At 51.6% G+C, this 21969-nt stretch overlaps 1 protein-coding gene across 1 annotated transcript in view; it reads right to left on the reverse strand.

Moving 5' to 3' along the window:
- Positions 1-21969, reverse strand: part of CLPB (ClpB family mitochondrial disaggregase) — a 140126-nt gene that overhangs the window by 114565 nt on the left and 3592 nt on the right. The window lies entirely within an intron of this gene.

Here is a 21969-nt window from a genome sequence, read left to right on the forward strand (position 1 = left end):
CCTCCTCTCCCATGTCCCTTTTGGACCTGTGCCTCGATCTACAGTCAGCACTCCCCTGCACCATGCCCATGTGAGCACTGCCCTGATGTAGGCTACGTGGGAACTTGATGTCAACTAACAGTGCCAGTGTCCTCTCCAAAACACCTGCTCTGCTGATCCTCCCACCAGCAGGAAAGGGTGTTCCTGGGTACTCCCCTCTGCCAAAGCTTGGGAGCAGCCAGCTTCCTAATCACTGTCAATCTGATCGAAACAAAGGGCATCACAATACTGTTTTAACTTGGGACGCTCGCCAACCATTTTGAGCTGCCTGCTGTATTTGTGAACGCATTCTGGGGTTGTCTCTTCTGTATCTGCAGGATTTCTTTCTAAGAGAAGGGACTGCTGGCAATGGCAGTTTCTTTCAGCTTGCTGTCAGAGTCAGGAGTCCTGGGTTCCAATTCCAGCTCTGTCACCCACAATTACAATACCCCAAGGAGGGCAGATCATCTCCCTTAGCTGCAGTCTCTCCACTAGCCCACTGAGGACCAGCTCCTGCCAGCTCTACAGGAGTTTTAGGGGAGCAGCAGTGAAAATGAAGAAGAGGGCTCCCTCCAGGAGGTGAATCTTGGTATCTCCATTGAGACAACAGTTTCTAAGCACATCTAGCTGCCTGACAATGCTGGTCTTTATAGCCTCTTGGGGCGGAGCGGTAACAGAAAACAGCAGCAGCCCTGAGTGCCGAGTCCACATCCTGGCCCTCCGGCTTCCTAGCTGTAATATGTGGCTCTCAACCCCTCCTGTGCAAGGCAGCTCTAAGAATCTGGAGAGACACAACACATCAGAGCTCTGTAAGGACTGGAGGCACCAAAGCTTGCTTCACTGCCACCAGAAGCAAACTCAACCACAAACGACTTTTCCTTTTGGAAACCTGGGTAGACACCTCTCTTGCTTCCCCAGCCCAGAGCAGCTTCAAAGTTAGGATTTCACAAGCCAGGTCTCTTCCTCTCCTCCATTTCATTTTGCTTTTCTTTTTTTTGCAAGTGAATGCCCAGCAGGCAGTCATTTCAAAGTCCCAAGCCAGCTGCAGGGCAGAGGGGGTGGCGGGGAGGGACTGCCTGCTGAGAGCGGCTGAAAGGGCCTCAGAGGACTAAGAAAGCCACCCTTGCTCTCTCCTGTGATTTTCACCAATGGACCAAATGGGCAAGTGAATTAATCTCTCTTAAAAAGAGCAATGCTTGTGACAGAGCACGGTGTCTCTGAAAAGGTTAGGATTCCATCATCCCTGGGATGATGAGTAGAATGTTTAATGCAGGCTGCCACTCAGGGCAGAGCAGCCTACATTTGGGGGCTGGGTACGGTGGGCTCCAATGGGCTCACCCCAGACCCCTGTAAGGCCCTTCCCTAAGGAACCAGTTCTCCTGGCCAGGGAGACAGTGGTGGGTGATTATTCACTGGGAAAGACTCAGGGTAGCTGACAGAAAGGGGAACCTGTGGGAAGTCAGGAGTTGAATCTCAGCTCTTGTACAACTCTCAGGCAATGCAGTGGGACAGGAAAGACCTTGGTGCAGAGCCACTTACTGGATGGGGAGCTGTGAATGAATGACTTAGTCTCTCTGAACTTCACCTTGGTTCCCTCATTTATCTGATAGTTCCTGCTCTCTCAGCCTATTTCTGCATCTATTACAAAATGGAGCGGTCCCTAGCACTGAAAGTACATGTCACATAGGAGCACCAAGAGACACTAAGACAAAAATAAGCGAAACTACTCTGTATGCAATAAAGTACTGGACAAAGTGAAGAGCCGATGCTATTATTACTGCCACTTTCTAATTAGTGTTCAAGACTAAGATGACGCAGGAAAGGTACACACAACTACGTACTCAAATTCCCCTGTGGACAGAAAAATAAACTGTCTAAAACCCTCAAGAGAGGAATAAGTAAGAGGGACAAAGTCTGCTCCTAGCCACAGGGACCCAGGAGTCCAGCAGGCTGGAGACAGCAGGTAACTGATTGCTGGACTGGGCAGGGGAGAGGAGGCAGTCACACTTGCGTTTTCAGCCGTGGAAGCTGCCGCACTGTTTGAAGTACTATCTTACTCTTGTAACAATGATCATACTCATACTCTTTTTTAAAAGAAAAACTTTCTTAGAAAAAAAAGAATCTTACACATTTCTTCCTAAAAGATGCCTTCCCTAAAATGGCCTTATGGCCACCACAACCCCTGGCTAACCTGTACCAATACAGTCATTACACTGTTCACGCCCGGGGCCTGCCGCAGCAGCAGCACAGAGGAAGGCTCGGGGTCTGAAGGAATGGGCGTCTCCAGCACTCACCTATGTGGATCTCTCACCTATACTCTGTGTTGTGTTGGAAGTTACCCGGATCGTAACTGTATGCCTGTCTTTCTCAAAGAACTCAGGTTCCTGGGTATGTACGGGACAGCGGGACAGCGCGGGTACCACTTCCTAATCTCAGGGCTGAGGACATTTGCAAACACAGACCCGGGGGCTGGAGGTCATGGATTCCAGTCATAGCTCTATCTGTAACTGGCTGTGTGACCTGGAAAAAATCGTCTCTGTGGGGCCTTACTTTTCTCTGCAGGAAAGCAAGAAACTGAATGAAATTATTTCTGGAGTCTCTACCAATTCTAAAGTCTTATGATTCTAAATATGTACAGCATCAAAATGAAAACAGACAGGTGGGTTCAGAGCACATAAGACACTTACTAGCAAGACTTGCAGAGAAAAGAACAGTCCTGGGGACTGCTGTCTGTTAGGAGGGAGGGGCAGGGGCCCGGGCAGGATGCAAGGGCAGTTCTGAGTTATTCCGGCCAACTCTGGGGATTCTCAAGGGAGCGAGGTAGTGCTTGATTTTTCTTCCTCTTTCTTTATGACCAATCAATATCAAGCGGCCACTGAACTTCAATCGTGCATTGTTCCAACTGATTTCCGGATCCTTCCCATGAACTGGCCCTCGCTGCAGCTGGGGAGGAGCTGAAGGGCTGGGATCCCTGTCCCACCTGCATCACAGGCTGGAAGCACTGAGCCGTGCAGACCCAATCATGATCCCTATCTGGGCAACAGGACCCTGGCTGGAGCCTCCAGAAGGCCCTGTTTACAGTAATAACAGCATGGGCTCAGTCTGTCTGAGCGAAGGCAAGGCGCCTGGGGCTAGAATCCCCAGGCGGCCTCCATCTGCCTTATCTACCCAGCCAGTCAGGGAGGGGCAGGGCAGAGGGCAAAGGCTGCTCTCAGCCCCCAGGCCCCTGGACTTCAGGCTGAGTGCTGGTGCTCTAACTCCAGACACAAGCCCCTCCAGTCTTTGACACCCACTACTTGGACTAGGCATCACGCTCCTAGGCCTCCCTCCAGGCGGCTCTCCCGCCCAGCACTGTCAAGCCTGGCTTACTCAAGGGAAGCAGCCGGCAGCGAAGGACAGGGACTGACAGGTAGACGGCACCAATAAAGACTGCAGGCACATTGTGCAACATGCATTGCTTATTTCCCGTCATAAACTTTTAAAATTTTTGAACTTTAAGAACCATCTGCAGAGTTCAATCAGTCCTCTCCTTCCCTCTTCGCAGACATACAGGTTCAGAAAGCATCCTGCTTGGAAAAGACTGACCACACCCATGCCTGCTTCTTGTCTCCTCTAGGCTGTGTGACTGTGGGCAGATTGTGCTAACCTCTGAACTTCAGTCACCTTACCTTATCAGCCCGCCAGATCTATACCTCACACGGTGTGGAGACATCCAAAAGAAACATTGCACGTGAAAGCGCTCACAAGTTCCAAATGTTGGTTGCTATGATTACAAGTAGAGGCACTGAGTCACAACCGCAGTAAAGAGCTGCTGGACTAACTGGAGAGAGCCCCCTACAAGAAAGTTGGTATACACCAAAGTATAGTCTGTTTTTGTAACTTTAATTTCAAAACAATTTTGAACTTGAAAGTAATTACAAAATATAAAAACTGTACAAAAGGGCCGGCGCCGTGGCTCAACAGGCTAATCCTCCGCCTTGCGGCGCCGGCACACAGGGTTCTAGTCCCGGTCGGGGCACCGGTCCTGTCCCGGTTGCCCCTCTTCCAGGCCAGCTCTCTGCTGTGGCCAGGGAGTGCAGTGGAGGATGGCCCAAGTGCTTGGGTCCTGCACCCCATGGGAGACCAGGAGAAGCACCTGGCTCCTGCCATCGGAACAGCGCGGTGCGCCGGCCGCAGCGCGCTACCGCGGCGGCCATTAGAGGGTGAACCAACGGCAAAGGAAGACCTTTCTCTCTGTCTCTCTCTCTCTCTCACTGTCCACTCTGCCTGTCAAAAATAAAAAATAAAAAATAAAAAAAAAGAAAAAAAAACTGTACAAAAGAATTTCGTTTTGTCCTTCACTCCTGCTCTCTTTACATTTCACTTTGCTTTGTGACTTCTAGTTTTGTCGGGTCCATGTGAGAATTTAAGACATTATGCTCAGGGCCGGCGCTGTGGCATAGCTGGTAAAGCCACTGCGTTATCCCATATGGGTGCTGGTTCAAGTCCCGGCTGCTCTACTTCTGATCCAGCTCTCTGTTATGGCCTGTGAAAGCAGTAGAAGATGGCCCTAGTCCTTGGGCCTCTGCACCTACATGGGAGACCCGGAAGAAGCTCCTGGCTTCTGGTTTTGGATTGGCGCAGCTCTGGCTGTTGTGGCCAATTGGGTAGTGAATAAGGGGTGGAAGACCTCTCTCTCTGCCTCTCCTTCTCTCTGTGTAATTCTCTCAAATTAATAAATAAATCTTTATAAAAAATGACATTATACCCCTTTCCCTCCAAACACTTCACTTGTATTCCTCGTACAAGGACATTCTCTTACAGAATCACTAACCACTGAAGATCAAATTTAGAACATTTAACATCAATACACTATTTTTATCTAATATATAGCCCATATTCAAATTTCTTCAATTATCCCAAAATCCTTTACAGCAATTTCTCCCCCTGTGATCCAGATGCAAGCCAGGATCAGTAACAGAATCAACTCTTCACGTGTTTTCAATTTTATCTAGAATAGTTCCTCAACCTTTGATTTTCATCACATTTTTGTTTATGGAATATCCTTCAATTCAGCTAACAACTTCCTGAGGCATCGTGTCCTACTAGTCACCATTACTCCATAAAGTCTTCCTGAGGACTGGTTATGATCAGAGTCCTATAATGATGACAGTGATGATACTGGCACCATGCGGCCCTTGAAAGTGTTTGATAGACAGCTACCTGCATACATGGCAAAGAGCTGGGACACAAGCAGGGAGGTGCCATGGGAGCATAGGTCACAGCAACAGAAGCACAGGGATGACTTCCTGGAGGCACAGCTATGCCAGAAAGGATGGGCAGAGTCTCCTAATGATCTCTTGGGCTCTGCCATGGCAAACTTCTCTACTTCTCTAAGCAGCATGTGCTGTGGCTCAACTGAATAAAACAGTACAAGACCAGAAAAGGGAAGGGGGACGGGGGGCCCAGGTACTCTCACTTGGGTACCTCTGCCTGGGTACATACACATCCCAGAAGGGCAGCAGCTGCCTTGGTGAAAAGGAGGAAAGACCTGTCCCGGCAATGGAGGTACAGGAAAGGCCCATGGGCGCCACCTGCTGGCCCCATAGCCAAGACTCAGGGCTGCTTTAGAGGGCAGCTGGACAAGCTGGTTGGTGGCCACTAGCAGTGAGACAGAGGTTACTCAAACCTCTCTTAGTAGGTTGGCATCTGAGCCACCACTGCCACTCTCCAGAATTCCATGAGATTTTCAGTGAAGAGCAGTCTGGAAAGCTGACCTTAACACCTGATCCCCTGGGAAGGTCAGAGCAGGGTCTGGCCTTGGCTTACTCAACAACAGCTGTTGCAAGCCGGCCTCTGTGCTGGATACTGAGGGCACCCAGGTGGCTCAGACGTGGACCTTGTTCATAAAGTGCTCTCAGCTGAGCAGGGTTGGGGCCATGGGACAAGCAAGTACACACACAAGAGCATGGGTGCCCTGAGAGATGTCAGTACAGATCAGAGAGCAGCATGCCTGGCTCTTCCTGTCTCGCACTCCTCATGAATGATGGAGTTCAAGAGCTTGTAATTCTTGAGCCTCACACTCTACAGCAGGCACCTGACATTTATGATCTCAGAGAACAAGCCCAAGCACACGACTTGCTTAAGGCTCCAGGGCCAGTCAGTGGCAGCTTGGGCCTGGAGCCCATTCTCTCCCTGTGGACCATGGCTGCCTTCAGGGCATACATCCCATCGTCCTCCCACATTTAGCACAGGTCAGCATACCACAGTTTGATAGGACTAACCAGCTGACAGAAAATGATAAAGAGGGAAAAGCTTTAAGCGTTAAGAAGGTTGTTTGAGGGGTGGAGACACTGTCATTACTTCTAGAAGCTTCTCCCTTCTCTTCTGGCTTTGGGATGTGAAAGCCTAACATATCCCTTCTTCATGGAGGCTCCATACTACTGCCACCACTTACAGCTTCAAAAAGTAATACACTGCTTCACAGTGTCCTTGCCTTTAGATCAAAACAAGCTTAGCAAACAAACCCAATCAAAGGTGACTGGGTGCAGGAAGCCCTGGTTCTCGGTAGGTGGGGCTGACTGCAAGCTCAGGCCACACTAACAGAAGCATAAGATCCCTACCAAGGGGATGACCATCCTGTTCCTCACGGCAATGGGCACCAACACTCCACGGCCGCTTCACAAGAACATGAGCAGGCTAGGGAGAAGACCTGAGAAGCCACGTTTTATGTGACTTGGAGCTGTCTCCTGATATTTAAAGGTCTGGAATAGGAACAGGCAGCTGTGCAGTCCTAGAGGACAGAGCTGGGATCAAATAAGGAAAGGGAGCTAACCAGCAATGACAGCCCACCATGTGTCAGGTGCTATGCCGGCTGCTTGCTTGCTTTTTAAAAGTATTTATTTTATTTGAAAGGCAGAGTTACAGAAGGAGGGAGGGAGAGAGGGAGGGAGAGGGAGGGAGGGGGGAGGGGGAGAGGGAGGGAGGGGAGGGAAGGGGAGGGGGAGGGGGAGGGGGAGGGAGAGGGAGATGGGGAGGGAGAGGGAGAGGTAGAGAAAGATCTTCCATTTGCTGGTTCACTCCCCAAATGGCTACAACGGCCAGAGCTGGAAGCCAGAAACCAACAGCCTCTTCTGGGTCTCCTACGTGGGTGCAGGGAGCACTTGGGCCATTTTCTGCTGCTTTCCCAGGAGCATTAGCAGGGAGCTGAACAGAAAGTGGAGCAGTGAGGAATTGAACCGGCACCCATATGGGATGCTGGTGCTACAGACATCAGCTTAATCTACCATGCCACAACTCCAGCCCCATGCCAGCTGCTTTCACACACATACTTCAGAATGCATCATGAGATAAAACAGTTTTCTACTAAATACAAAGTGCTTTCCTTACAGAAAGTCTTTCCATAAAGTTCCTTAAATGCAAATAGTACCTATATCCAGGCCCAGATTGAAGGCCACCTTGTTTATGAAGCCCTAACTTTTCACATGTACTAATTACAGTCCCTTGACCAGATAGCAATTTCCTTGAAAGACAGAGGTCATCATGATAAATCTTTATTCTCTCCTCAGTGCCTACTGGGGCACATTGCTGATAATGGGCCTTAGAAGATCCACAACCAAGGGTAAAAAGGTACCGCCACCAGCAAAGTCATCAGGGAAGTGCCTGTCCAAACCGCCCAGAGCTGCCACTTCACACTCACCCGCCTGGCTACACTGAAAAGCATCAGTGGTAACAAGAGCCGCTGAGGCTGCTGAGAAACTGCGGCCCCTCAGCCTACGCGGGGAGAGTGTCAGCTGGTGCAGGCACTTTGGAAAGAGGTCTGGCAGCTCTTCAAAGGGTAAACACGGAGTTACGGTATGGGGCAGCAATCCCACTGCTGGGCATATGCCCAAGAGACATGAAAACACAGTCACGTAACAATCTGTGCACAAATGTTCCCAGCAGCCTCATTCATAACAGCCGAAAAGCACAAACACAAACGTCAGCGCATCCATATGGGAACATCACTCAGCCATAATGAAGGGTGAAGGACTGATGCCACACGGAGTGAACCTGGAACTCCTAAGTGACACAAGCCAGACACAAAAGCCACACTGTGGAGGATTCCATTCATGTAAGATGTCCAGAAACAGGTAAATGCAGAGACAGAACGGAGATGAGCAGCTGCTAGGCCTGGGAGGAGAGGGGAATGGGAAAAGACTCCTAATGGGACCAGGGGATTTTTTGGAGGGTGACACAAATGTTCTGGAATGCAACAGACGCTGTTGCACAACCTTATGTACAAAATGCACTGAACTGTATACTTTAAAAGGGTGAAATTTTATGGTATGTGAATTCTATCTTAATTAGTGAGTGAATGTTTGTCCAATCAGAATCTGTTCTTCAGGAGGCACAAGATGCCTCACATCCTGAGGTGCCCGAGAGGACTAGATGCTGACCTTCAGAGAAGCTACAGAGGGGGCCTGAACACTGGAGAGGAAATGAGGCTGACACAAAAGTGCCTGAGCTCCTGCCTGACCCAAGAAGGGGCTGTGACTGGACGGTCATCTGCCCTGGGAAGGATCTTGCCCTGCCTGCTGGACTCTGAACCCCTGGGAGCCCAGGGCCTCCCCCATTGTTTGTACTTTACAGCCTGCCCCTGCTCACAGTCCATCTGCAAAGGCTGCTCAAACACACAGACTTCCCAGGAGGCCTGGGTGCAATCCCCCCCAGACAAAAGGGCATTGAGATGGAAGCCCCAGCCCAGCCTCAGAGAGGATTCTTATGCAGCCTTCCTGGGCCTCCCATCCACATGAATGAAGGACCCTGGAGCTAGTCCGCCTGCCCAGCTGCTGCCCGGGCTGTATTCCCTGCTGGGCAGCCTTTGGAGAATAAACAGGACTTCAACGAACCAATCAATCAGTGGGCTGGACTCGGCCTTCTGAGCGCCCACTCAGCCCTCTGGTGACTTGCCACGGTGGAGGCAAGAGAAGGAGGTGCCATCTACCTGGCTGTGGAAGGGAGAAATCTGGTCGAAGCAAGTGGAAAGAAAGGCAAGAAGGTGAATCATTAAAGAAGACACCACATGGCTCACTCTTCAAGGCCTGTGGAAATTCTGCTGGGCTAGTCCAAGTAGTGAGCGGCACTCAGAAAGGCACACACCTCGGCCTCGGCTACCACTCACTAGCTGTGAGGCCACGCCATGGGCAGGCGCTAACACTGTGCAGAATAGAGACAGCACATATTCGGCATCTGGTACTCTGTCTCTGTTGAGTGCACAGTTAACAGCTACCATTAGTCAAAGTGACCTTTCTGGAAGAGCATGGGCTTGAGGTAGGCAGTGAGGCACCAGCAGAATCTAGACAGACAGTAGGATGCACAGGCTCACAGGACAGAACCACTGAGTGTGTCTAGGAGAGTAAGAAACCAAATCTGAGCAAAATGGAGTTATTTCTGGGCCTGGGGGGTGGGGGTAAGGGTGGTGGTGGGGGTGGTGGGGTGGTGGTGTGTGTGGTTCCTTGGGAAGCCCACAGCCCATATAGGAGTGACTGGGGTAGAGTCCTGGCTCAGCTTCTGAAGCTAACTTCCTGGGAATGCGCACCCTGGGAGGTAGCACTTGGATCTCTGAGGGAGACCAGTCTGAATTCCCAGCTCCCAACTTTGGCCTGGCCTGGTCTCAGCTATTGGAGGCATTTAGGGAGTGAAACAGCAGATGGAAGAGCTCTGTCTGTCTCCCTTTCAAATAAGTAACAAAACAAATCGATCTTGTGGGTTCCCAAGAAGCTAGGCAGAAAGGGCTCTCCCTTTGGCTGGACAACATCTCCCTGAGCCTGGGCAAGACAGAAGACGGGGAGCTGGCGTGCCTCCCTCCTGCTCCGGGCCTGCAGCCTCCTGGCCTGTGCATGCAGGGGTGAGCCACTTCAGGCAGAAACGTGAAACGGAGCTATCCTACTTAGAGAGTTTTGTGAGGATGCAGTCACTGGTCTCGAAATGCCTGACACAAAAAAGGCAGTCACTATTAGTAATATTAATGTTATTAAAATGCTCTACAACTGTTATTTTGTATAAGTAATACACTCAATATATACAAGAACTGTTATTAAAGTAACATGTTATAAATGTTACATAAAATTCTGAGTCTATGAGGGTCCTAAAAGCAGGTGGTAAAACCAAGCCCAATAGACTAGTGTGAGGTTTGCTGTCCATCTGGACAGTAACTGACCTCCTGTGATCTGGCTGGGGAGCTCTTCCCATTCCCTTAATCAGTTTTGCTAACTGAAGTGGATCCAGTGCCATTAACAGTAGGTACTGAGTACTTTCTATGTGCTAGGCACAGCACTGAGGGGTCACCTGCATTTTCTCACTGAATCCTCACAGGAAGAGGGTAAGGTGTGGAGTTATCACTCCCACTTTGCAGACGAAGAACTTAAGTTTAGATTAGGCAGCTCTTCCAAGGTTACAAGCCTAACAAATGGCACAACCGGGATTCACACCTTGCTCTGGCAGACTCCAAAGTAGCTACCACTCACTCTTGCAGTGACACAAAAGCCACTTGGGCAGATTCAACGACAGAATCACAAGAGAGGACCACCTGCTGCCTTAGGAGGACTTTGGGCCTAGCACCCCTGCACACAAGGAGGGAGAGTGAAGGATACAGAAGGGCCTCTGAGTTCAGAAGGGAGACTTTTTTTTTTTTTTTAAGATTTTATTTATTTGAGAGGCAGAGTTACAGACAGAGGGAGGGAGAGACAGAGAGAAAGGTCTTCCATCAGCTGGTTCACAACGGCCGGAGCTGGACCAACCTGAAGCCAGGAGCCAGGAGCTTCTTCTGGGTCTCTCATGGGGGTGCAGAGGCCCAAGTGAAGTAGGCAGGCATACAGGGCCATTCTCCACTGCTTTCCCAGGCCATGGCAGGGAGCTGGATTGGAAGAGGAGCAGCCAGGACTTGAACCGGTGCCCATATGGGGTGATGGCACCACAGGCGGAGACTTCACCTACTACACCACAGTGCTGGCCCCAGAAGAGAGATTTTTTTTGAGGCTTTTCAACAGAACAGAGACAGGCAAGAATTGTGACGCAAGCAGCTGAGTGAATACTGGAAGCTGAATAACACGCTGGCTTGACTGCTTCCAATATTCTTAGATTTCTCAGTTCCTCAACTTCCAGGAAAATTCCTTGGGAAAAATATCTGATGGGTCCCAGCCTTGCCAATGGCATTCACATCAAGGCCAGGATTGAGCTGGGGTTTCAGAGGGAAAACAGCATTGCGGCAACAGCAAAGGTGGTGGGGGAGACAGTCCTGGGTCCCCAGGGACACTGTAACTTAGGCACCCACACTGCTTCAAGAGCTTGAATCATGCCAAGAAGATGTCTGGCGTGCGCAGGCACTCAGCCTGGCTCCTGACACTTCTCTGAGGCTGGGCTGGTGGCTTTCACATCAACTGCCCCAATCCAACTTAGCCACCGCTGCTGCCAGCATCAAGGCAAAGCCCCTATGGGCTCTGTGCCCTGCAAGGTCTGCGGATCCCAAGCCCCTGGACCATCTCTGGCCGCAGCCCCTCCCTCATGCCTGCCCTGCTTCCTCCTCACCCCACAGGAGTTCAGTGAACATCAGCTCCCTCTTCCCAGCCTCTTCAGTTAGGAGCCCAAGCTTCCCCACTAGGGGAAGTGTTGCCCCCTCTGTGTGGCTCTTTTGCAGCAGCTGTCGCCGTGGCCATGGGGCAAGACTGTACATGTTTCTGACCAACGCTGACCTATCTACCACACATAGTAGGTGTTCTTTATTGAATGAATGATTGAACTACTTCATTTTTATTTTTTCAGAGGAGGAGGGTCAGTCCTATTTATAGATTAAGATTGTAGTAACTATGAAAGTTTGCTTAACTCTACCATTTACAAAACGCTTCCAATAATATTCAGTAAGCATTCACATGCTCAGTACAGACTGACACAGCAGGGTCTCCTGCCTACCCACACTCACAGACAAGGGAACAGATGGGCCACCCCACCGCTGAGGAGACTGCTCTCTCAAGAGCACGCACGGAGCACTGCTGGGAGTCCCAGGTACTCGGAAGTTCAGGGAAAACTACCTGATGATCCAGCAGTGATGACTCAAAGTGTGAGTTCTTTTCCAGACAAAGGCTCACCTGCCTGTGACTCTCACGAGGTCCTGGGAGGGTGGTCAGACGGGACCAAAGGCACGTCACATCGAAGGCCACCGGGGAAGTAGAGACTAGCTGACCACAGCCAGGGAGCAGTGAGACCAACACTGTGGGCTCAGTCCCAGAGCCTCCGTTCCCCCAGGTCCATCACAGTAGCCCCTGGCTGCTCTCTGCTCACAGGTTTGGCCAACCAGCAGACTCTGCTGGGCTTCAGAGCAAATGACCAGAGGCTTGCACAACTCGTCTCCCTGGGAAGCTCAAAAAAAGCCTCTACCTGACCTTCTACCACCAAGGAGCCGGCAAGCGGTGCCTCAGCAGATCCAGTGGAAGCAGCCAGGCTCCAGGCCACCATGGAAACCTTGCTCACCTCCGGTGAAGGTGAAGGTTGGTGCAGAGGAGCCCAGCCTTTCAGCGTGTGGCCTCCACCCTCCCAGAGGGATTCAGCTTCCTCTGCAGAGCTCCACGCTGGGAACTGTATTTAAAAGTTCTCAGTAGGAAGCCTATTAACAAAACCTGTAAATTAAGACTTAGGAAGGAAGGGTCAATGACTCATTAATTTGTCACAGAACCAGTTGGTAACCAAGTCAGAAGTGGAACCCAGATCTTCTGCTAAAACTCTTTCTGCGACAGGATGCAGCATTCAAAGAACCTGTGTGAGTTACACCCTAGCATTCAAAAAACCAGAATGATGACCTCAGGAAGCTCACACTGCAAGATCAAATTACAGGAGTGCCACCCTTGAGGCCTTGACCTTTGCTCTAGGATAAAACTTTCTTTCAATGTGCCGCCAGCCACAAGGACATTTAAATATTTACTGATCAAGAGGGCTGGGTGTTTTGGTTGCTCTAATGCCATCATTAATATCTTCCTATCCAGCCAAAATGATGTAACAATCAATAAACAGACAGCCTCTCTGAGGCCCCCAGACAGCCAAATGTATTTACCAGCCAGGGTTTTTGTTAATTAGATAAAATCCCTGGATCAATGTGCAGAACATTTACCTATGCTGTGGCTAAGCACATTTTGGACACCTCAGTCCTGGCACATGGACAGCAAGTGCCTCAAGCCTCCACCTGGGGCACCCAGGGACAAGAACCAAGTGGAGCCATCAATGCAAAGTTGGAATAAATATGTTTATCCCTCAACAAAGCTCAACCCTTCCCTCTTTCCTAAACTGTAAACTAAACCACTTTTTCCAAAGCCATCTAATAAACCAGTTTGGGCTGGAAGAAAGGTCTTTATTTTCTAAAGCCATCAAAACAGGACATCAAAAGAACCTCCTGACAGTTGAGATCTGTAGCGAGGCAACATGGGATGCAGAGTGGGGAGTCAGAAAGACTCACACATTCTACTACTTAGCAGACATCCGCATCTGAGATCTATTGCTTTGCATGTTAAATTCCACGTTTAAAACTGAACTCAGAATCTTTCTACCCCCAACTCAGTTTTCTCAGATATCTGCATCTCCGTGAACGGCAAAAGCATCTACACAGACGATCATGCCAGGAAACTGAAATTCATTAATCCCTTCCTCTCCCTCATCAACAAAATCCAACTCTATTCATTCATCCAACATCCACTTATTGGACACTTACTGTACACCAGGCGCTGTCACTAGGCACTGACACTGCAGTGACCATCACCAAGTCCTGCACAGCCCACCTCCTCCCCCTGTGTCTGCTGACATGTGAGTCCAAGTGCCATCACCTGCCTGGATTGCTTCAGCTTTCAGTTACCTGCACTCACCACTGTTCACACAGCAAACAGAACCATCTTTCAAATGCTCAGGTCTCTATCACGTCACCTCATCTACCTGTCTCTTAGTCATTCTCTCACACAGTCACTCACTGGCTTAAGTCTCCCATGGTAGGCAGGCGCAGCGGCTCACTTGGCTAATCCTCCGCCTACGGCGCCAACACCCCAGGTTCTAGTCCCGGTTGTTCCTCTTCCAGTCCAGCTCTCTGCTGTGGCTCGGGAAGGCAGTGGAAGATGGCTCAAGTGCTTGGGCCCTGCACCTGCATAGGAGACCAAGAGGAAGCACCTGGCTCCTGGCTTTGGATCGGCACAGTGCTGGCCATGGCGGCCATTTGGGGGTGAACCAACGGAAGGAAGACCTTTCTGTCTCTCTCTCATTAACTCTTCCTGTCCAAAAAAAAAAAAAAAAAAAAAAGTCTCCCATAGATCCCATAGACTGAAACTGTTAACACTGCCTACAGCGCACCCTGTGCAGTATAGTCCTTGCTTGACTCTCCAACTCCATGTCACCTCACATTACCCCAGGGCCCACTAGAGCCTCAAAACTCCTCAATTTCTCTACATCTTTCCTGGACTTGGGACTTCCACCTGCTGTTCCCTCTAGCTGAACTTTCTTCCACCTTTCTCTTTTTCCTTTGGAATTCACTTCCATTACTGATAGACACTTCTGCCTCCAACCCTCCCACAGCCAAGGGTGGATTCCTGAGTGTCTTGTACTTTACTTTAAAAACATGATTTAGGGGGGCCGGCGCTGTGGCACAGTAGCCTGTGGCTCTGGAATCCCATATGGGCACCAGTTTGAGTCTCGGCTGCTCTACTTCCAATCCAGCTCTCTGCTATGACGTGGGAAAGCAGTAGAAGATGGTCCAAATGCTTGGGCCCCTGCACCCGTGTGGGAGATCCAGAAGAAACTCCTGGCTTCAGATCAGCTCAGCTCTGGCCATTGTGGCCATCTGAGGAGTGAACCAGCGGATGGAAGACCCTTCTCTCTCTCTCTCCTCTGTCTGTAACTCTACTTCTCAAATAAATAAATCTTAAAAAAAAATAAATAAAAGATTTAGAAATAATTTACATACTACAAGTTCCAGCCATTTAAAAGTATACAATTTAATTGTTTTGAGTGTTTTCAGAGTTGTGCAATCAGGACTACAATCTAACTGCAGAATGTTCTCACACAGCCTCCCCACCCCCATGAGCACGCTCCACACCCCCAGCTTTGCTGCCACCCCTGCCGCCTGGGCACCTACCTTCTGTCTCTACAGATTTGTCTGTTCTGGACAGTTCACACAAATGCAGACATTCTTGCTAAATATCAGGTAGCCACAGCTGGAATGTTTGTGTCACCCCACTCCCTAAACTTACGCTGAAACCTGAGCTGCACAGTGGTGTTATCTGGAGGTGAGGCCTTTGGGAGGGAATCGGGTCCTGAAGGCAGCACTCCCACAAATAGGGCCAGTGCCCTTAGGTAAGGTCCCAGAGCTCCCTCACCCCGGCTGCCACGTGAGGACACAGGGAAGATGGTCATCTGTGAACCAAGTGGTGGGTCCCGTTTAGATAACACACAGCAAAACTTTAATCTAGACCTTCCAGTCCCCAAAAGAGCGAGACGCACTTTTCTGCTACTTAACGCCACCTAATCTATGGTATTGTCACACCAGCCCACGTGGACTCACAGGGGCCTTCGGTGGCTGGCTTCTTGCACTTAGCTGCGAAGTCTTAGCACAAGGCTTTCAAGGTTCATCATACTGCAAGGTCACTACTGGCTTCCTTTGTGTTGATAGGTGACACTCTGATGCACGGTTGTCATCACACTGCGATTTACCCATTCACCAGTTAACAGACTCTGAGCTTGTTTCTACTTTTGGCCATGCTGCACAATGCTTCTGGGAGCATTCACGTACACTAACGTACAGGTTTCCATTTCTCTGGAGCGTATTTCTAGAGCACGCCTGCTGGGTCACACGGTAGCTCTGTGTTTAACATGTTGAGGGACTGCCAAACTGTTTTCCAAAATGGCTACACCATTTCACATCCCTACCAGCAATATAAAAGGGCTCTAAAATCTACACAGCCTCACCAACACTTGCTAACAGTCTTTTTTAAAAAAATATTTATCCATTTTATTTAAAAGGCAGAGACACAGACAAAGATCTCCTATCCACTGGCTTACTCCCCAAATGCCTGCAACAGTTGGGGCTGGGCCAAGCCAAAGCCGGGGGTCTAGAAGTCATTTTGGGTCTCCCATGTGCGTGGCAGGGAGCCAACTACTTAAGCCATCACTTGTTACATCCCAGGCTATGCATCAGGAAGAAGCTGGGATTGGGAGTGGAACTGGGACTCAAACCCAAGCATCCCGCTATAGGAAGCAGATGTCCCAAACGGTGTCACAGGCATCATAACCGCTACACCTCCATCTTTTTTATTAAGGACATCCTAACGAGTGTCAAGTAGTACCTCACTGAGGTTTGAATTTGTACTTCCCTAATGATTTTGAACATCTTTTTTGGGTATTTCTTGCTCATTTGTATATCTTCTTTGCATAAATGTCTATTTAGATTCTCTATTTTTAACTAGGTTACCCTTTTAGTGTTTAGTTGTAAGAGTCCCTTACTCATTCTGGATACAGGTCCCGTATCGGATATATGATTTGCAAAATCCTCTCCAATTCTGGGCATCAGTTCATTTGCTTGGTGGTGTCCTTTTACGCACAAAAATAATTTTGAGGAAGTCCAATTTGTCTGTTTTTTTCCTTTTGTTGGCATATCTAAGAAGGCTTTGCCTAACCTAAAGTGACAAAGATTTATTCCAATGTCTTCTAAGAGTTTTATAGTTTTAGCTTTTACATTTAGGCCCATGAACAATTCTGAGTTAATGTTTATATATGGTGTTAGGTAAGGGCCACTTTGCTCTCCTTGGCATGTGGCTAGCCAGGTGCCCCAGCATCATTTGCTGAAACGCTTTTGAAGTACTTAACTGTAACTGCACAAGTAGTGACCTGGCTCCCCGTTAGCTTGTCCATCTGAAGAGGGCAGCAACTGCGCCATGCGCACTCACTACCGTATCTCAGCCCGCGCCCAGCTCCTCACAAGCACTCACAATCGATCGTCTCTATCAGCAACAACTCTGTACAACTCTAAAGGTTATTGGCATTATCATCTATTTCTTAGGCTCACAGAAGAATGGCAATGTGTGCCTTAATTGTTTTTTGTTTTTGTTTTTTACTAACTTGAGAGTCAGAGATAGCACTCCTACCTTTGGGTTCACTCCCAAATATGTCCAATGTCCATAACAGGGGCTGGGCATAGCAAAAGCTGGGAGCCAAGAACTCAATCCACGTTGAGCCAACAACCCCAGGGTCTGTCTGAGCAGGAAGCAGGAATCGGGACTGGTGCTGTGGCGTAGCAGGTAGGGCCACCGCATGCAGTGCTGGCATCCTATATGGACGCCGGTTCGAATATGGCTGCTCCACTTCCCCTCCAGCTCGCTGCTATGGCCTGGGAAAGCAGTGGAAGCTGGCCCAAGTCCTTGGGCCCCTGCACCCACGTGGGAGACCTGGAAGAGGCTCCAGGCTCCTGGCTCTGGATAGGCGCAGCTCTGGCAGTTGCAGCCATCTGGGGAGTGAACCAGTAGATAGAAGGCCTCTCTCTCTCTCTGCCTCTCCTCTCTCTGTGTAACTCTGACTTTCAAGTAAATGAATAAATCTTTAGGAAAAAAAAGCAGGAATCAAAAGCCACAGCTGGGCATCAAACCCAGGCGCATGGATGTCCTCTGTCCTCACAAAGGGGATGTGAGCCCCTTCAGGGCAAGGACTGCTCCCCTCATCGTGCTGCCATCCTCCCTCCCCCACGCTAAGCTCAAGGCCCACAGCACAGCCTAGGCACACGCCAAGGGACAAATGAACAGTCAGTCCACGGCCTCCAGGGCCAGAGCCCTACGTCCAATCCCTCCTAGGGAGCCAGCAGCAGCCAGCAGTCTACCAGGTCCCACCCTCCACACTTCCCAGGTGCCACCACTCAGGCTGTCCCTGCCTAAACGCCTTCCCCTCCTACTTCCTAAGCCTTACTGATACTCTAAGACTTTAGTCAGGTGCCATTAGGAAGCTGGCGGGGGCATCTTGTGGGCTCTGGCGGTCACAGCCCTGCTCAAACTGGTAACCCAGTCTACCCCACACACTGTCCTTGAGGCGGGAACCACGCCTGCCCAGCAGGGGCCAGCATCTGGCAGGAGCTCAGTGAGCGATAGACGAACCCTGGGGAGAAAGGGCAGCAGTCGAGTTTTAGGATTGACACCACCAGGCAGCCTTCAAGAGGCTGCTTTGGGCTAAGGCACGACTGAGTTAAACACTCAGCAGAGGCCCCATGCCTGCCGGGAGGAAGGAAACGGGCCGGGGTCTTGGCTTTCATCCAGTCTGCTCTGTAGGGAGAGGGATCTCCGCTGGGCAAACAGACTGCTCACACAGGTCCGCGGAAGCCCGGCAGATGTGCCTTCAGCCCGCCCTTGCCCTGGGTTTCGGGTGAGTGCCTCCTGAGTCCAGGCGCGGGGCTCAGGTTTGCTCACGCTGCTGACACACAGGATGGCTTAGGCTTCCACTGCCAAGAGCCAGAGCTGGATGAGGTGCCCTGGGGAGAAGGGAGGAAATGGGTGCCACATGGGGGGTGCGGTGGGGGGAGAAAGAAGAGACCCAGTCTCTCTGGTACAGCCAGTAGGGGGTTGGACGAAGACGCGGGGCTGCTTACCTCATTTATACCGAAAATCAGTAAAAAGCAAAGACAGAAAAAAGTCACTAAGAAGCAAATGAGTTGTCCAGAGGAACAGGGTGAGACGGTGGGAAAGCAGGCCTTGCTCTGCACCCGGGGAGGCCCACGTGGCAACAGTTTAAGGTGAGGTCTGGGCCACACACTCTGTAACAGGGGAACAAGGTGCCGCGTACAGGACGCCCTGCCCTTGCCCTCAGGCGCTACACAAAGCAGGTGAGCATTGCGGCCCTTCAGAGCCACCGTCCAGGGTGGCTGGGCTGACAGCCTCACACAGCATGAGGAACCCCGAGCAATCAGGGGAACCCTGCGGCTTTCTGGGTGTGAACTGCCTGCCCCTTGGTCCTGAGCTCCAGCCATTCTTCAGCCTCAGGCTGGCCCAGTCCGTCCCAGATGACTCTCACAGCCTCCCGGAAGGGCGATACGCGGTAGGAGGGAAGAAGACGCTACACGGAGCCGGGGGCAGTGAGGAGGGGGCTTCCTAAGGCAGGCAGCAGGGCAGGGTGGTGGGATGGCGGGATGCAGGGCAGGGTGGTGAGCGCAGACCAGTGGGCGCTGTGTGCGAGGGCCTGCGTTCCAGGCTGTCCTTAAGGACGATGGAGCACCTCCCCTGAGCACACAGGCCTCAGGCGGCTACCCTGGCCCAGCCCATTGCTCCCAAAGCTCCGGGGCTGGGTGGGTCAACGCAGAGACCCTCACAGCACAGAGCCGCGGAGGACATGGGTGAAGGGGGGTTAGAGGCCAGTATTATTCACCAGGCCTGCATTTTGTTCCAGTCACTGTATCCCTGACCACGCTGATCACATGCAGGGTGACTCAACCATGGGCAAACTATGAGCACATTAAAATAATTTAATTTTTATTTATTTGAAGCAGGGGAAGGGGAGAGAGGGAGGCAGAGAGAGAGAAATGTTCACTCCCCCAAATGTCTGTGATAACCGTGACTATGCCAAGCCAAGAGCCTGAAACTCCACCTGGGTTCTGTACATGCGTGACAGGGACCCGAGTACCTGAGCCATCATCTGCTGCCCTCCAGGGGATGCGTTAGCACGAAGCTGGATCAGAAGCAGAGCCGAGACTCGACCCAAGCAGCAGCCTAACCACTGCACCGCCTCACTGATCTCTTAACTGCGAGTGAGGCTGTATCTTGTCCCAGGCAGGTCTGCTGGGCAGAGCTAAGGGCCAGGACACGTGGAGGCAGAAGCAGAGAGCAGCACGACAGCCTGTGCAAAGTCCAGGCCCTGAGAAGCCTGGGCGCAGACCCGCTGGAGGAATCCAAGGAAGCTCCCTCCACGTCCTCCCCCCAGGCCCGGCTCCCTGGGCAGCAACTGTTAACTGGCAGGTCGTAAGTCTGTTCTCTTGAGACCAGAACCTGGACCACCCATCTCCTGCAGAGCCCACTCATTCGTAAGCAATTCATCTGCTGTGGGTGAAGGGAGGATGCCCTGACCCTGCCCTTCACCCCCGCCCAGTATGTCTTCCCAGACCTGTCCGCACCATCTGAAATAGCCCTCACCCTCACGGGATCTTTCCCCTGCTCAAGACCTCCCACATCTACCCCTGCCCTGGGCGTGGCCAGCCCCTCGGATCACTCTCCCCCACAGCCTGCACAAGACCCACTGAGCAGCCTCAGCACGCTGCCCGGGCTGGCCCAGCATCGCCTGCTTCCTGCCTCTGCCCATCTCTGACCACCTTACACGGAGTGAGAAGATTCTGGGGAGTCACGCTGGCCCCGAGAGCTGGGACAAGGGGCAGGAGAAAAGCAGGGCAGAGACGATCCACACCAGCACAGTGAACACTCACCCACGTTCCCCGTAAGTTCAGTTCCACCCTGGACTCTGGGCAGGTGTCTAACTGCTATCAGAAACCAGTGTACTGACAAGAGCAGCCGGGGGCTCGGTGGACGAGGGCAAAGTCAGCCTCCCAGAGGTGGACTCCAGTACTGCCACTCTGCAACAGTGCCGCCTACACAGAGTTACCAGTGGGAGCCTCAGCGGGGCAGCCGCCTACGCGTGTCGGTCAGCTTCTCATCCCCATAACTCAGTTCCTGCCGCTGGCTACTCAGGGAGGAAGCAGCTGATGCTGGCCCGCGGCCCTGGAGGCTCACAGTCCAAGGCGCGGGCTTGGCCACTGGCGAGGCCAGAGGGCGGAGAAGGCAGAACGTGCACGGAAGCAGCTGGGAGAGCAGCTGGGCCAACCTGAGGTTTATCACCAACCCTCCCGTGCACCACTTCTGAGGGCACACCCCCGCGAACTAAGGCTCTCCTACCTGGCCCTCCCGTGAGCTACCGCTGCAGCAAGCCCCCACCCTCCATCCTCCCTTGATGCTGGGACTTCACCACCTGTGTGAGTCTGGGACCCACGGCCCACGGAAAGCACAGAGCGAGAGGTGCGGCGGAGTCAGCAGGGCCTGTCCGCCCCTCGCCCCGCACTGCAGCAGAACGGCGGGGAGGAAGCGCCGCGCGGCCTGCGGTTATGAATGGCTCTGATAACAACAAGATGACATCTCGGCTTGGTCTTTAAGATGCATCATTGCATGTTTATTAAACTATTGCTCCATCAAATTTATTTGGCTACAAAACAACTCCCAGCTCATACTTCTAAGAGTGGTTTATTAAAAACTGAGCCTTGAACATTAATACTCAAAAGCGCCCTTGAGAATCAATAATAATGCTGCAGATAAAATGAAAGGGAATCAAAGCAGTAAGTCTTGGTGGGGCTGCGGCTGCCTTTCCACACTTGCGTCGTCAGGCAGCCGGAGCGGGGAGGGCACCAAGGGCAAATTCTCGACTTCCTGTCTAAACGCCGACCGTGACAGCAGGGAACGGGGTGTCCCACGCCAACGAGCCATCACAAAGGGCCAACAGAGGCCGAGGTCAGGCTACAGTCTTCCAAGATAAAGACCTCTGCCCCCAACCAACAGCCCCATAACTAACGCCTTCCGCTGGCCCCGGTCTGGGCATCCATCCTGGACACAGGTGCCAGGCTGAGCTCTGCGTGGAGCCCTGCCCTTGCCCAAGTATAAGCCTCAAATCCAACCACGGTCACTGGGGGCCAGGAGAGCCAGTGAGGCTGGAATGCAGGTTGCTCTGGGAAGGGGCCCAGCAGGCAGGGCCCTGAAAGCCCAGAAGACCTCATGGCCAAGGGCCTCTCCCAGCTGCCCCCAAACCCCCGGGCCTCTCCGTGCGTGCCCGGCTGCACCCTGCCCTGGCAGCAGCAGTAACACGAGGCCACTCACACAGAGAAACCAGAACAAACTGGAGGATTTTGAGAGGAGCCACACGAATGGAAAGGCCTCCAGACCCTGCCCGTGAGGGCTCAAA

The sequence above is a fragment of the Lepus europaeus genome, chromosome 7, assembly GCF_033115175.1.
Source record: "Lepus europaeus isolate LE1 chromosome 7, mLepTim1.pri, whole genome shotgun sequence".
NCBI lineage: Eukaryota > Metazoa > Chordata > Mammalia > Lagomorpha > Leporidae > Lepus > Lepus europaeus.